At 35.3% G+C, this 16,181-nt stretch overlaps 1 non-coding gene across 1 annotated transcript; it reads right to left on the minus strand.

Annotated features, from left to right (window-relative positions):
* Positions 1-1,136: 1,136 nt before the first annotated feature.
* LOC128249991 (U6 spliceosomal RNA) lies at positions 1,137-1,240 on the minus strand. Its single transcript, XR_008266132.1, has one exon. It is a non-coding gene; the product is annotated as a U6 spliceosomal RNA (small nuclear RNA).
* Between the last annotated feature and the right edge of the window lie 14,941 nt (positions 1,241-16,181).

The raw sequence follows: 16,181 nt of genomic DNA on the forward strand, positions 1-16,181 counted from the left end.
CCACTTAATGAAATTTTTACTCTTATTATTTGCTAACAAAGACCATCACTAGTTAAATTGAATTCTACTATTTCAATTAGAACTGGTATTACTACAATCTAGTACTGCCAGCAGCTGGAGCAACTTCAAATTTGAAGAGTGTTTAGTTAGAATGGTGGGTCAAATTCTTCCATATGTCTGGAAAAGTCAATACTTGAACTAGTTCAGTCAATTCTTCCTCTGCATTGCTTACATGAAGAGAGCAATAATAGTGGTGGTGGCTGTTTTGATGATGGTGGTGGTGTAGTTTGGTTCCGTGACCCACAAAGGTTATTGGTGAGTCACTGAAGACTCAGCTATCATGAAATGAGTTCATGGAAGAACCTAGTGACATGATTCCCTATTCATTTTCTTTAGTCCAACAAGATGACTCGAAAACAACACTGAGAGTTAATAACATACAACACTTGTCAATTTTACTATACTGTCATTGTCTACAATTACAAATAATACAGCAATTTTTTTTTTTTATCAGCCATTCTCAATCCAAGGAAGGATAGTATTATAAAAAAGGAGGAAAATGGTATTGATTACATATGAATTACCAATTAGTAGCCATGAAACATTGGGTGTCCCATTATATATGACACTAGAAGGACCAGGCTTTTTAACTACCCCTAAGGACCAAAGTGCATCAATTGACACAAATCATCATCATCATCATCATTTAACAGCCATTTTCCATGCTGGCATGGGTTGGAAGGTTTGATAGGAGCTGGCCAGCTGGAGAGCTGCCCGGGCCCCATGTCTGTTTCGACATGGTTTCTATGGTTGGGTACCCTTCCTAACACCAACCACTTTACAGAGTGTATTGGGTGCCTTTACACAACACTGCCACAGGTGCTTTTACATGGCACTGGCACAGCTGATTTTTTTATGTGGTACTAGCACCCATGAGCCCACAAGATAAGGAACGCTCAGCTGAAGAGGGATGCAGGGGAATGCCTGTATGTCTGTCAAATCCACTGAAAAGGCTTTGGTCAACCCAAGGCTATAGTAGAAGACACTTACCTGAGGTGCCACACAGTGGGACTGAACCCAAAACCATGTGGTTGGGAAGCAAGCTTCTTACTACACAGCCATACCTGCATCTACAAAAAAATATGGAACACTTCAGAAATTTTTGTGTCCTCCTTGTTCAGGGGCCATGCTAATCTTCTCTGTATTGTTCTAATTATAATTTATGTACTGCCAAAGGCACATGGCTCAGTGATTAGACTGTCGGGCTCACAATCATGAGGTAGTGAATTCGATTCCTGGACCAGGCTGTGTATTGTGTTCTTGAGCAAGACATTTTATTTCACATTGCTCCAGTTCACTCATTTGTAGAAATGAGTTGCGATGTCACTGGTGCCAAGTTGTATTAGCCTTTGCCTTTCTCTTGGATAACATTAGTTGCACAGAGAGGGGAGGCTGCTGGTCTTCCATAAACAACCTTGCTGGACTTGTGCCTTGGAGGGTAACTTTCTAGGTACAATTCCATGGCCATTCATAACCGAAGGGGGTCTTTACCCTTTTACTGCCAAGTCAAGTACAAAAAATAAAAACAAAAAAAAAATCAGATATGAAATCTATGAACTGCATTCATCATAACTTTTTACCACATACTGACTACATACTGTATTTTTATGCAGCCTTCACATATTTCTGTAGTTCTATTTCAACAGTACCAGCACATGTACATCAAATTTTTTCTTTAGGAGTATTTGTGTCATCAAATGGCAATTTCCTAGTATTTTGGCAACTATGCAGAGAATCATCACAAAGCTCCTCAGCAACTTTTGGAATATACTCTTGCTGACTGATGTTTGGTGAGTATACATTTTTGTATATTACCCAACTGTTTATAAGAGCTAGATCCAAAATATTGTAAAAAAAAAAAAAAAATGCATGGTCCACTGCTTGGTATCAGCCCTGACTAAATAATGTCTTACCATTTGATCAATCACATCCACTCCTACCTTGTTTTTGTTACAAAAAAAAGTATGGTCTCAGGTTTCTTTTTGGGATTATTTTCAGAAGGAATAAACACATCTAGATATAAGGTGCTCAAAATAACTACAGATTTTGATCTTTTGCTCTAGTATGATATCAGTGTTATAGTAGGCTTCTCTGTAGATTTTATAGTCAGAATTTCATGGATTGGTTTTGCTCTTTTTACTGAATCTACAATAAAGATTTTAATGGCGGTGCATCAGCATGGCCACAGCTCTGAGCTAAAACTAGAGGAATAAAAAAAAGAAAGATGTATACAGCTTATTGTTTGGATCTGCAATACAGATGTCCATTGATTATTCTTCACTAGAATCAGATGAGAAGCAAAATGGTTGGGCTTCAACAATATTATTGAGTTTCTGAAAGCGCAGCATCTGATGAATCAGACAAGATATTTCTAAGTTGTATGGTAAGAAGCTTGCTTCCCAACCACATGGTTCAGGTTCAGTCCCACTGGGCAAGTGTCTTCTACAATAGCCTCAGGCTAGCCAAAGCTTCGTGAGTGGATTTTGAAGATGGAAACTGAAAGAAGCCCGTTGTATATATATATATATATATGATTTGAGGTTGACCTTACAAACACATTCCCAACTTTTAAGTCACTTCAAACAAAACCCTCGATCCAATAACATTCCAATATGCTTGGAATGACCAATTCTAAATACTATTGAAACTTACACACAAGGCACAGGAAACTTATATGTATCCCATTCTGCTTAAATAATGGAACTGCAGATATGATATCCCTGCATATCTCACATCTGTTTTCATTCCTCCAGTTCACTCTCTATTTCATATATTCTCTAGAATAACTATTGCTAAACCATTTTCTCGCACCATCTCCGATGAATGGATATATAAAATATCCCAACAACAGCTGTAACACCTTCGCTTTAAAAATGTTCTGAAATCTTTCATAGCCTTGGTTTTTTATCTCATCATGCATCAAGTGATATGCCTGGTCCTTATAGTTAGTATAAGGCCTATTTTTTTCCCAATCCTAACAATCTTCATATAATGCATAGTGTGTATAGATGACATAAAAACATAAAATGTTATGCACCATGAAATAAATTTCAACAAATGTTTTTAAGTTATGAACATTTAAAGAAGGAAATAGTGTTAGCTGACGCAGTTGGTCCTTCTAGTGTTAAAATTGCATTGTACTCAAGCAAATATGAGTCAAGAACATATCTTCCATCCAAGCAAGTTGTATCTGCTTCTGTCCTCTGTTGACACAAAAAACACTTTACCTGTCTCACCTTCATTTTTAAAAATGTCAGGATGATGATGATATTACCTTTGCTGTTTATTGATTCTTTCTGTTAGTTTAAATGGAAACAGTTCAAACATATTTATGACAACCAGATTCCATAGCAATACCAAAGTATGAGAATGAGAGGGAGAGAGAGAGAGAGTCAGATAGACAGATAGAAAGAAACAGAGAGAGAAGCTGCTCAATAAAAATGTCAGCTAATGGGTTATTTTATCTTTTACTCAAGAAGGGTAATGCTCACAAATCCTTCCAGGACCTTTGAGACAAATGGGAGAGAGAGGGATGGGAATGTATCTTCAAACCAAAAACTTTACCTTTCATCCTTTTAGGGTCAATAAATGAAGTACCAGTCTAAAGCAGTGGACAGCATCAAACAGGCTGTCTTGTGGTATTTGCACAAGGTCTTTGCATCCTGCGTCAAGTCCCACTTTAGACTACTTGGTTGATAGGCATAATCTGTCATCTGGGTTAACTGGCTCTTAGGGTACCTTAAATAGAGTCCACTGTGTTACAAGCATTCTGGCCAGATCTCTGGTTTAAGAACAACTTTCTCCCTCCTTCCCTTTCATTAACCTCAGAGGCCTTCTGAAGTGTTGTGGTCCCTGCCTTTCCCTTCTGACCAAAAGATAAAAATAATACCACCAGAAAACACAAACTTAGCAAAAAAAGCTAAAAACAACAACAACAAAAAAAGATGGTAATTAACAAAAAGCATTTTAACTGGGGAAAATTTTAGAAAAGCAAACTCTTCCATAAGCAAATCCCAAACAAATGTTTAGTCAGTTGACAAACTGTAGAGATGTGTATAGTTTCTTAAAATGACACCTGAAAAAAAAAAGGCTTAGGGTCTATGTTTTCCAAGCAGGCACAATAAGAAATATAAACTACTGCAGAGCAAGAAATCTGAATATCATTTATGTAGCTAGCACTAGCATAGCTAGAGTGTGTGCTGCCTGGGGGCAGCCCTTCCATTTGCCACCCCCGGACCCCACAAAAAAATACATATTGCCTGCAGCAGACCCAAAAGTGCCCCCCCTTTAAAAGTGCCACCTGGGGCGGACCATCCCTACCGCTCCCCTAGCTACACTAGTGGTAGCAAGTTTAATTCTTTTGATATTAACCCACCTGAGACTACCCCGTTTCAATGATACAAATTGGTACTTAGGACACATCACATACCCTGCTACCTGGCCCATCTTAGTTATGCCACTAAGTGACAGATGCAGATGGGTGTTTCGTTAGGGCAGTGGTTCTCAACCCTTTTTAATCTATGGACTGCTTTTATTACTATTTTATTTTGGTGGACCCCATAGCCACTTGATGTTTAAAAACTAGTTTTATAGATATTTCTTTCGAAATTTCCATTACCTTTTCCTGCATTAAGTTGTGTAGATTGAACTATTTAACATGTTTAAGAAAAAATCTCAGGTGTTTGTTGCAATAAATGCATCTGAATCAAAATTTTTTCATGGACCCTATTGTGGATCCTCAGTTTACTATTTTGCTTGCATGGAGCCCCAAAAATCTTATATGGACCCTGAGGGGTCATACGGACCCCAGTTAAGAACCACTGTGCTAAGATATATCCAATGCTTCAGCAGTAACAGTTCATACAAGAAGGCTGTGACATTGCTAAAACAACAAAAATAGCAGTAACAGCTTATAGGCTATCTTGAGATTTTCAGATGTCGTATTTGAACTTGGTAGCTTAAATTCTTGAGAAAAATTTTAAAGCAGATAATTCCTTGGATAAATTGTTTTATCTAAAGTTAATCTAGATTAAACAGTGATAAATGTAGAATTCAATATTTTGGGCTTTGTCCTTTGTAGTATAAGAACGAAAAAACTAGAAAAGACAAGGTAGCATAGTGGTTGTTTAATCCCAGGTTCAATTGAACGAACCTGTAGCTAAAAGTACTTTAGTCAACACGCGTCCTTTCACCAGCCATTTTGTTTCACCTTGCAAACATCCACACAAACCATAATGTCCAATCGTCGACTTGCAGCTAAGCTGAACATGAACTTCATGAATATGACACGAGTCAGAGCCCTGTGAAGATCTTGGTCCTATTCCTACCTTCTGGTTAACACAATTAATATATATACTTACATATGTGTGTGTGTGTGTATGTATGTGTATATACACACACATACGTATATACATACATAAATACATATCTATGTATTTTAATGGTGTTAGTCAGGAGATAGGAATGTGACTATATATATACATATACCTATATATATATATATATACATACATATACACACGCATATATGTGTATGTATTTATGCATGTTAGGAGGCTTGTTATATATAATGTGAATATCTAGTATACACACCTGAGCGATATATTTCGCCACGTTTAAGCACCCCACCCCTATATATATATATATATATATATATATATATATATACACACAAACACATATACATACACATGTATTTGTATGTAGGTATGCCTTGTAGCTAAGGTAGTGTGTAAATATACTGTATATTCGATAAGCTGAAAGACTTTTGGGACAGTGTATGTGTTCGTACGTATGAATGTGCTTGCATTTAGGAAGATGTGTATTTTCATCCAATAATGCTTGTATATATATGCAATGTGTATATATTTATTGACACTTCCATGCACGTATGAATGTGTATATAAATGCAAATGTCTTTGTGTGACTATGTCATGCATATTTGTATGTCACATTCATATATTATAAATGACCTAACGAATTGTCTTATTTAATGCTTAACAAAATGACGACATTGATTGATTAAATGAATGTATGTATACGCACACATATATGTATATATGCACGCGTGTGTATGTAAGAACGGAAAAGTCATTATACTTGTGCTAAAAACCCTCATCTCAATTAACCTTCACCAGTCCATGTGCATGTGTGTATATATATATAGATACAAACACATATGCACATGGTGACTATATATATATATATATATATATATATATATAATTAAACCTTGGGAGAGGCAATATATATACATACACACACATTATGTATATATATGTATATATATATATATATAAATAACCCGTTATTAGTGTTGTTGTTTTAAGAATCCCAATGTTTTCCTGCAGTATTTAAGATGTGGTGAGAGTATAATATTGTCAGTGTAATGATGATTTACGGCACCCAGTTGAGTGTCACTTAATCACCCATAACACTTCAGTTGGCTTTGGAACATTTGATGAAATGAATATGAATAATAAAAATAATAAATAAAGCTTCTAAGAAGTAAAGTTAATAATTTGTGTCACATATTTTAAAAAGCATATGGCGTATGGGGGTGTCGTCAATGGATGAAAACAAAACAGGAAAAGGCGTAGGGATTTGAAAAATAGAGTAAATCCCAAAGCACCATGGTGGAGTTTGGGGTAATAGAGACGGCCACCATGTTTTTATCTTTTTAAAAGCACACTTTGATTTATATGACACCGTATGACCAACTTATTAGGCATTGATCTAATTTCTTATTTATTTATTCGATTATTTATTGGAAGTTATTTTCGATATTAAGGAAATATACCCGAACTGTTAAAATAAATAAAAAAAACTATATTAAGCTCTTTTTTTCCATGTTATACATATTTTCAAATAGTAATGTTGTTTAGCTCCAGGTTATCCCTAATTGAGCAGAACTTTAGATCAAAGGCGTTCCATCCATGATCACCCAGTCGTCTATATCTGGGACTGTATTGCAAAGTGTCCTTCCTTTCTTGAGACGCAGGGTGTGACTGAGGGAGATTTGGCTGCTATCTCTAGCACCGAGCAACCGCATAGAAGCTTCACACGTTAGCATCGATGGTAATAACGAGAATAACAGAGTTACCATTTCGATTTCTAGTTAGACATTTCTTCATACATATATTTTTTCCAGTTGCTATATATTGCATACGTCATTAATGACCTTGTAGAAGACATGATTTCCACCATCTTCACCCATTAATAACGACTCAGTCGATAACAACCAAATATTCATCATAAATTATTATTGCCATAAGAACCATCAGAAATGTTAAGCTCGCCACTATTTATTTCAAAGTGTTTATTTATTTAGTTTTGTTTAACTCAAACATTTTGAGTTCAAATACGGCTCAGGTCGACCTTGCCTTTCATCTATCTATCCAGGGCATTAAAACAAATAAAAGAAATACTAGATGTATATATATTAGTACCAGTTAAGTCGACTTCTCTCTTACAAAGGATTCAAATGATGAAGAGTGAAAAAGAAATCTATTATCGTTTCTGACTCAAAGTGATAAACAAAAATATATTTGATGGTGTCTCGCTCCGAAACTGTGGGAAGTTTAAGATTAAATGTTTTATCTTCTTCCCTCTAATTGAATCAATATTGATTTAAAAAAAAAATATGTTAGGCAATTAATTAAGTAGTTGCTAGGGTGGTTGTTGTTGTTATTGTTGAGCTCTGATCAAGTATACCAATGATCAGAGCTGTTCTAGCTGTGACCATCCTGTCTTTTTCTTCTGTAGGGAGCTCACAACTATATTCGTGTACAGGCGTGATTTGATGGTTAACTTGACTGCTATTTCTAGCAAACGGAGCGACCTCGTGGGTATTGTTGTTTAACCCCAGGTTAAATCTGAGGGAACAAACATATGATCAATGATCTTCTAACTATGACTGTCCCGCCTTTTTGTTTGCTTTAGAAATTGTGTTTATAGGGCCACATTCTGTAATGTATTTTAAAAACACGATAGGGAGTGATTTGAGGGAGATTTCGCTGCTATTTCTGCAGGTTAAGCGACCGTACAGACCTGGTTCATTTGTAGTGTTGTTGATGATGATGGCGATGGTAGGTGTTGAACCACATGGACAAAAAGATAATAGGGAAAGAAAATGTTGCATCGCTTCTGTTAAATCATTCTTCTCAATAACAACAGCAAGCGATTAAGAGTCATTGTATCAGTGTGTGTATTTTATACATACACACATGAAAACGAAAAATATAGAATTTAATTTATATATAGGTATATATACGTATATATTTTAACGCAGATATTTTTATATACGAGTATGTATAAAAATATATGCATTTAGATATATTATTCCTGCATTATATATACATACACACACAAATATTACTTTACAAATGCGTGTTTATATGAGCGAATATATGCATTACACATACTACATCAAGGGCATGGGTAACGTTTTTCGAGAAGCGGGCCGCATGAGACAGCTTATCAGGCAAGCCGCAGTTTGCCATTCGTACACGCACACACACAAGATGGAGACAACTGTGGTTGCTACTTCACCAAGGGGATTTATGTGTGGGCCGCTCGAACTGTTCAAATCACATTATACACACACACAAAAAGAAAAGAAGGAAGGCCATAACGAGATCGCATTTGATCTTAGGTCAGCTCCATCATGATTGTCTTTGGGTTAAACAACCATACAATTTAAAAGTGTATAATTTATGTATATATAACCATTGGCAACACTCACAAATGCATACATGAGTGTATTGTATGAGTGTGTGTACAAGGGCTCAGCTCACTATATTTGTATCTTAGCTTATATAGCAGAATAGAATGTGGTGTAATATATACACTTAGAAAGTAAAACGAAGTCCATTGGAGCAGTCTTAGAATGCTCCAGCCTGGTGTTATATATCCATCTCTGTCTCTCCACACACACATTTTACTGAAGCTGGAAAAACTTCAGTTTGTGAAGTTCTCTCAGCTTCAATAAAATAATACTGTACTCTACCTTTGGTATTCAAGTACTATTTTCTCCACCTTGTTTTGCACCTACGTGTTTATATGCGTGTGTGTGCATACATTGAGAGAATGAGAGAAAATGTATACCATACATAAACCTTTATTTGCTGACTTTACTATAGGCGTGACGCAAGGGCCAGCAGTTTCATGGCAAGTTTCTAGTCAGTGTATACATACACACATATATATGTATACACACAGACATGCCTACATGTTTGTTTTGCTAAAGTGCTCTTTAGTCAAGCCTTGATCAATTGTCTCAAATCAACTACTCAAAATTATTTTTAAATGAGATTTTATTACATGTTATGTAATAATGTTATCCTTATGTGTATGTATCTATCTCTCTATCTACCTACCAATGTACACACATACATACATGTGTGTATATAGATAGGTATGCATATATACATATACATGCACACACACACACACATATATATATATATATATGCATGTATGTGAATACACTTACAGAAAATGGGGAGCTGTAGATCAATGCATGTGTATGTCTGCTCTATCTATCTATCTATCTATCTATCTATCTATCTATCTATCTATTACTGTGTATTTAGAATTATTGTTATAATTCTATGAACACCTATGAGTGTATGTACACAGTATAAACAAAAACAATAAAGAAGCTATGTCAGGTTTGTTATCACAGGATGTTTTTGGTAGAAAATGTTAAACTTCTCCCAGACTCAATCTGACACACTTTCAGAATTTTTTCTCTTTTATATCGATCCTGTGCATTAGTCCTACTATGACAAATTATAATGTATCATAATTAATATAATTATATTATAACAATCTAAGGCGGAATTACATGTGTTGTGTATTCTGGGTGAAGTTTAAGGTTTATTAAGTCTGTATGTCGATGGCAGAGTTTCTAACGCCATAGAAACTTCAGAAACTTTAAACTCCACCAATAAATACAAGTTTTGCTTACTCAAGCCCACCACCAGTTTCACTTGATTTTAGTATTTTGACCCATATATGTGTGTGCGTGTGCAAATATATGTATATGCATGTAAATATCCATCATTTTTGGATTTAGTCAACGTTCTATATCGCTCTAAACCTAGTTTATCGAGCACTCTAGTGAATTTCTGCTTTAAGATGCAGTTTAACGTTATATATATATATATATATATATATATATATATATATATATATATATATATGTATATGAATTTTATTCAGGTGTTTTATATGATTGTGTGTACAGATGTATGTGTTTGCATACAGATATACACACACATATTGTAATTCCTTTTCCCTAGGACATGCTTATAAATAAAATCTAATATCCAAACACCCGAGTTTTTCACATTTCGCTGCATATATACATCCTAGGTATAAAGCCTCCACCCGCCACATATTTGTGTCATCCTGACAGATAAAACGGATCTTGTCTAGTCTTAATATATAGTTCATTATTCATGGATCCCTGCGGTAAACTGGATTGACACAAAATCGGACTCATTTTAATAATGATTTTTAATTTAGGCATAATGCCAGCATCCTTTTTTTTTTTTTAGGATAGAGGATTAATCGATTCTATCCGGTACTTCGTTTTATCGACCCCGATAAAAAAGTTGAACTCAACGGGATTTGAACGATTTTGTCAGCTCGCCACCTTTAACCCACATGAATAATGTTTCATTTACCTGGATTTGAACTCTGGATTATTCCATGGGTGGAAGGGAGGGAGAGAAGACATAACGATATTTTTTACTACGAGGGAGAAATGAGTTATGATGTTCATGCCTTTCCCAGAAGCTATTGCGTTGTTTTATAGCGTTAGTAATTCATTACCTTGGCCTAGGACCACGTCTTAGAAGGTAACGGGTATATAAATAAAAGTACAGACTGCAGTCAGTTACTGGTACCAATTTTGCCGACCCGCGAGGAATGAATGAAATGCAAAAACACGTTCATTTCTAACTTAAGACATCAGAACTAAGATTTATAGGGATGATGAAATGATTAAAGTTTATGCGTTATTCAATAGACGTTGATTAACCCTAATCTAGTAGACCTATGATCCACCACTATTATATGGATCTTGGGTATCTTTGGTGAGGTACATTCTCTGACAAGCAATTTAGGTTACGTCTCCTCCGGTCGAGGTTAACCTCACCCTTACCTCCCATTAGTTATCGAGGCTCCCGAAATGGGTCATGGGCGCAGCCTTTCATCCCCCAATGAGTAATAAATATAAAAAGCATTCCAGTTGTGATCATCCCTTTCATCTCGAAGGGCTTTGTAAGACTGATTTAATGTCGTTTGCTTAAGACAATAAGGTTTCGCTCTTATTTCTAGCAGGACGATGAGTGGCCACATATTGGCTCGCTCATCGGCTGGGGTCTCGTATGTGAAATGAAATAGTTTAGCTGTATATTAACCAAGATCAAGCTGATCCTTGATTAAAGACATTCCAACTATGACTATCACATCTTTTTAGGACCATGTTGAGTACTACTTTATACTGCATTTACGTGATTATAGGGAGATTTGGCTGACATTTCTAGCAAGTCGAACGACTATGTATAGGCTCCCTCTCATTCCTCACGTACACGAATTGTGTAACTCGGAGTAATGGTTAGTGAAGTTTTTAGCTTATAATAAAGATGAGAAAACCGTACAGTATGTAAAGTATTATTTATCCGTGATCGCAAAATTCTTTCAACATCTTGTTCATTACATTGTAAACTTATGAGCCAGTTTCAATCCCTAGGCTTTCGTAATACTCAATAAACATTTATCAACTTTGTACGGTATTCCAGTAAATTTGATATCATGGGCCACTTGACACGTCGGTGTAGATATATACATCCACACACACACACACAATGCCAGTAAGTCATTAGTATATGCTACATCTTTTTCGTATCTAAGTAGAAATTATTTCCTAACTCCCTCATTTCACGTCTCGGATGATCGGCGTGACACTGATCGATAGACAGAGAGGAGATAACATAAGGTAAAATGGCTTGGATTTATTCCTTCCGCATGATAATTATAGTCAAGTGTAGATGAAAACATATTTTTTAATGTTTTATATGATGCAAGCGGAGAGAATTGGAGTTGTTATCTGTGTAGCGGGTGCCCCATGGCCAGTGGAGCACTTACCGGACGTTAACAGATTTTAGTTATTTAGTTTATATTTAGTTTATTGTCAGTGTCAGCCAATCGGATTTGAACTGGCTTTCCCGCCCTACACAGTTTCAGTGCAGACGGTGGAGGCCTCTGCTTTGCTGCGGCTCACTGTGGTTTTTTTCTCTCTTTAAAGAGTATATACATACACATATATATATACCATGGTCGGAGGAGGAAGCCAGTATAAATACAATATAGAGCCAACTCAAGTGAGTAATCATATATACATATACATGAATACATATATTTTTATATATGAAATACATGCACACATGTATGTTTATACAGATGATATGTAGATATGTCTATATTTTAAGCTTATGTCGCTACTTTTAATCACCATCGTAGACACACAGACATGTTCATGCGCGTCATATTCACATTACTACTGCTGTAAATTATTAAATCTTTTATTTTAGAGCTTGTTATTAAATTACATATTTCTTGAAAATTAATTCATTTTTAAAGTGATTGCTGTAATATCTAATAGGTCGGTGTACACAGCATATACATATTTTAAATATATATATTTTATATATTATATATATATCTAAATCTTTAATATTTCTTGCCAATATAATCAGCAGGTTTCACAATTGTCTCCCCTTAGTCTTTGTTGCCATCGCTCCCTCCCCATTTCACTTTTTATCTCCTACTATGTCTATATCACATCATTTTCTTTCCCCCTCTATATGTAATCCGTTTAACCCCCTCTTACTTAATCTATCTTATCTTTCTTCACATATTTCTTTTCGACCTCTTCACATTCCTCCCACTTTAATTAACAGTTTCTATCTTTCTAATTGCTCCCCACTTCTAAAACTATCCTCCTAATTTCCCCCTCTTCTTTATTTCTCTCTTGCACCTTATTTTACTAATGCCTCTTATGTACTCTATTCAGTCTACTATTTTTTGAAACTTTCTTTTTTTTACATCATGTTTTTATTTTGATTTTCAAATCATATCTTTCCCATTTTTTAAAATCAATACTTAGCACTTTTTTTATATGAGGAACATAAAACCGATTTTCGTTTCGTTTCCCATGGACAGCGTTTTCTATTTTATACGTGCCCTCATGTTTACACAATTCACGCTGTCGGTATATATTACATTATATTTCTGTAGTAAATGCGGGTCATTCTTAGTTATATATATTTGATTTATTTCCTGTAGACGTATTAAATATTTCTCTTATTTTTTTTTTGTATTGAATATCGGTTAGAATAAGGACTTGGTAAAACGTGGCCCAAGTTAGTGAAAACGAAACGAAGAGTTTTTTTTACTCCCCCCCCCTCTTCGCTTTCACTATTTATTTCATTTAAATTCTTTATCTTTCACTCCCTCCCTTCACATTCGTTCATTTCTTTTAGCTAGATTTTTCTCTCGTCTGGCTTCATTAAAAAATTTTTTTAAATCCTAGTTTATCTAAATTCTACTTATTTCTTTCATTCACTCTTTATCAAATCCATTCAATAGCTTCCATATCTTCCGAATCTGCTTATACGAAACTGCTGTCATGGCGATGCCGGCATATCGAAGGCCGACATAGGAAAGTAGAGGAAACAACAGCTTTTATTTTCTTGTTTTGAAAGTCGACCATCTCGGTGTTTGTTTTGTATTTTAACCGCGTAAATTTAAAATAACAACCTGTCATGACACTAGAATGTTGAAAATGACTAGCTAATCGATTTTACAGATATAAAAGGATTTCATTTGAAATCAACACTTATTTGTAGAATTTATTTGCTAATAAGTTAATTAAAGTTATAATCTTTAAAATTTGATTTTTCTTTCTCAATTCCCGTTTGTAATTATTGACTGACATAAGTTTTCAATTTTTCACAGTTAAAACACCAAATGTCCGTTCTCTTTCTCTCTGATCGCTCGCTTGAAGTGAATCAAAGCAATGCAAACCAACCAGCCTGTCAGCTTTCAGCCCAACCGACAAAACATGGTCGCCATGTCTGAATTACTGTAGTTTGTATGTGTGCTTCCGCCAATGGAGGAAGGAAATGTGGTAGCCGCCATATTCTTTGCCTATACTTACCCCTCTACAATCTTCATTTGCTTTTCCCTCTATTTCACCCTCCCTCTCTCTCTCGCTCATTTACTTAGCTTTCCTTCTAACGTTTAACCTTCCTTCTGACACCCTCTCTAATTTGCTTCTCTTTCTGAAGTTATTACATTTACTCTTCCTTCTACCCCCTCTGCGCTTTTGCTTCTTTTCTCTCGTTGTCACTTTCTACCCCTCCTACTCCTCTAATTCATTAGCTTATTTCTTTTACTCTCCTTTGTTACCCCCACTTAATAATCGTTTTCTTTCTGTTTTGTCCTTTCTCCTCCCTTTTTTTTTAACAATAATACCCCACCTTTTCTTTTACCCATTCCTCGTTTACCCTTTCTATTTCTCCTCCTCTATCTGTCCTTACACTATTAATCCCTCTATTTGTTTCCTCTTTCTCTCTGATTCAACATGGCTACTTATTACTCTCTCTTTCTCCCACCTCTCTCTTTGTAGTACAGCGGAATTGAGCGACAATGCTTCTTTTCAAAGGGCAAAATTAGAAAAGAAGAAAAAAAAATGTAGCATTGTATTAAACTGTAGACTCACTAGTTTTATGGAAGAAAGAATAACAACGACCACAATAATCATGATCATTAACTATCTTAGTGTTGAGATGGAACGGGTCTCGGTTTGTCTTGAAATTGTTGTTAAACCCTAAGTCAGCTCTGATGGAGCTGACCGTATGATCAAAGAAGTAAAAGTATTCCAGACTTGTTATCTCCATGTGTCCTTCCACGTTTTGAAGATACTATGGTTCTATGGAGTGGAAGAGATTTGGTTCCTATTTCTAGCGGTTCTAAACTGACCACTTAGAGCAAGCATGGACAACCATTTTTGAGAAGCTGGTCTCCATGAGACAGTACATATTCTGGCGGGCCGCACTACTAAAAAATTAAAGGTAATTTTTCGGTAGGCGTACCACTCAGAAAGGACACTCAGGCCGCAGGTTGACCATGAGTGACTTAGAGGTTACTCAGTTGATGTAAAGTTGTGAAGTTTATGACCACCCCTTTATGTCTTTGTATGTTTATAGAAAGAGATCATTTCCTCATATTGACAGCAAAGATCAACTACCTATTCGAGTTTTATTAACTATATTAAATTGAGTGTTATCTAGTCTTCTCCCCTCCTCTCTAATTAGTTTATGTTAATTTAATTGGAGTGCTCCACTACTTCTGACTGGCATATTTTGATGTTTAGTTGTATCAACTATGTTTTTTTTTTTCATTGACTTAGTTCTATTCTCTGTGTGCGTGTGTATGTATGTATGTATATATATATATAAATATATATATAGTTAAGGAAATCGGGCGGCCATCAATAATTTTGGTAGTAATATCTGTGCCAAAATTTGAAACTAATATTTCGAATATACATATGTGTGTGTTTACACAAACATAAATGCTTATATATATATACATATGCATTTATCTTATATATATGTGTGTATACATACGTATATATTGCCCACAAATGTAGTGTGTGTATATATATATATATATATATGTGTGTGTGTGTGACTAACTTTTACTTTCTATTTAATGACTATATATCTTAAAGAAACATACTAAAAGTTTGTATATCATTACATCATCGTGTCACCACCGAAAAATGGGTGTCAAATCTGCAATAGTTTTTTTTGTTAATCTAGTAACAAACATCCAACTAAACATTTCATTCTGGTCGTATGAAGGTAACAGTCAAATGTTTGTTTCTTTTTCTCTATCGTAATATAGACATTGTAATTGAGAGGAACCACCCGTTTTGAAACCGACTGATTAAAAGTCTAAAAGAAACTACAGCAGGTGATTGTCTTGGCTGTTACGTTGCGATCCATTTGAACCAGAATGTTCGGACATGTTTGTCTATACAC

The sequence above is a fragment of the Octopus bimaculoides genome, chromosome 18 (assembly GCF_001194135.2).
Source record: "Octopus bimaculoides isolate UCB-OBI-ISO-001 chromosome 18, ASM119413v2, whole genome shotgun sequence".
Classification (NCBI taxonomy): domain Eukaryota; kingdom Metazoa; phylum Mollusca; class Cephalopoda; order Octopoda; family Octopodidae; genus Octopus; species Octopus bimaculoides.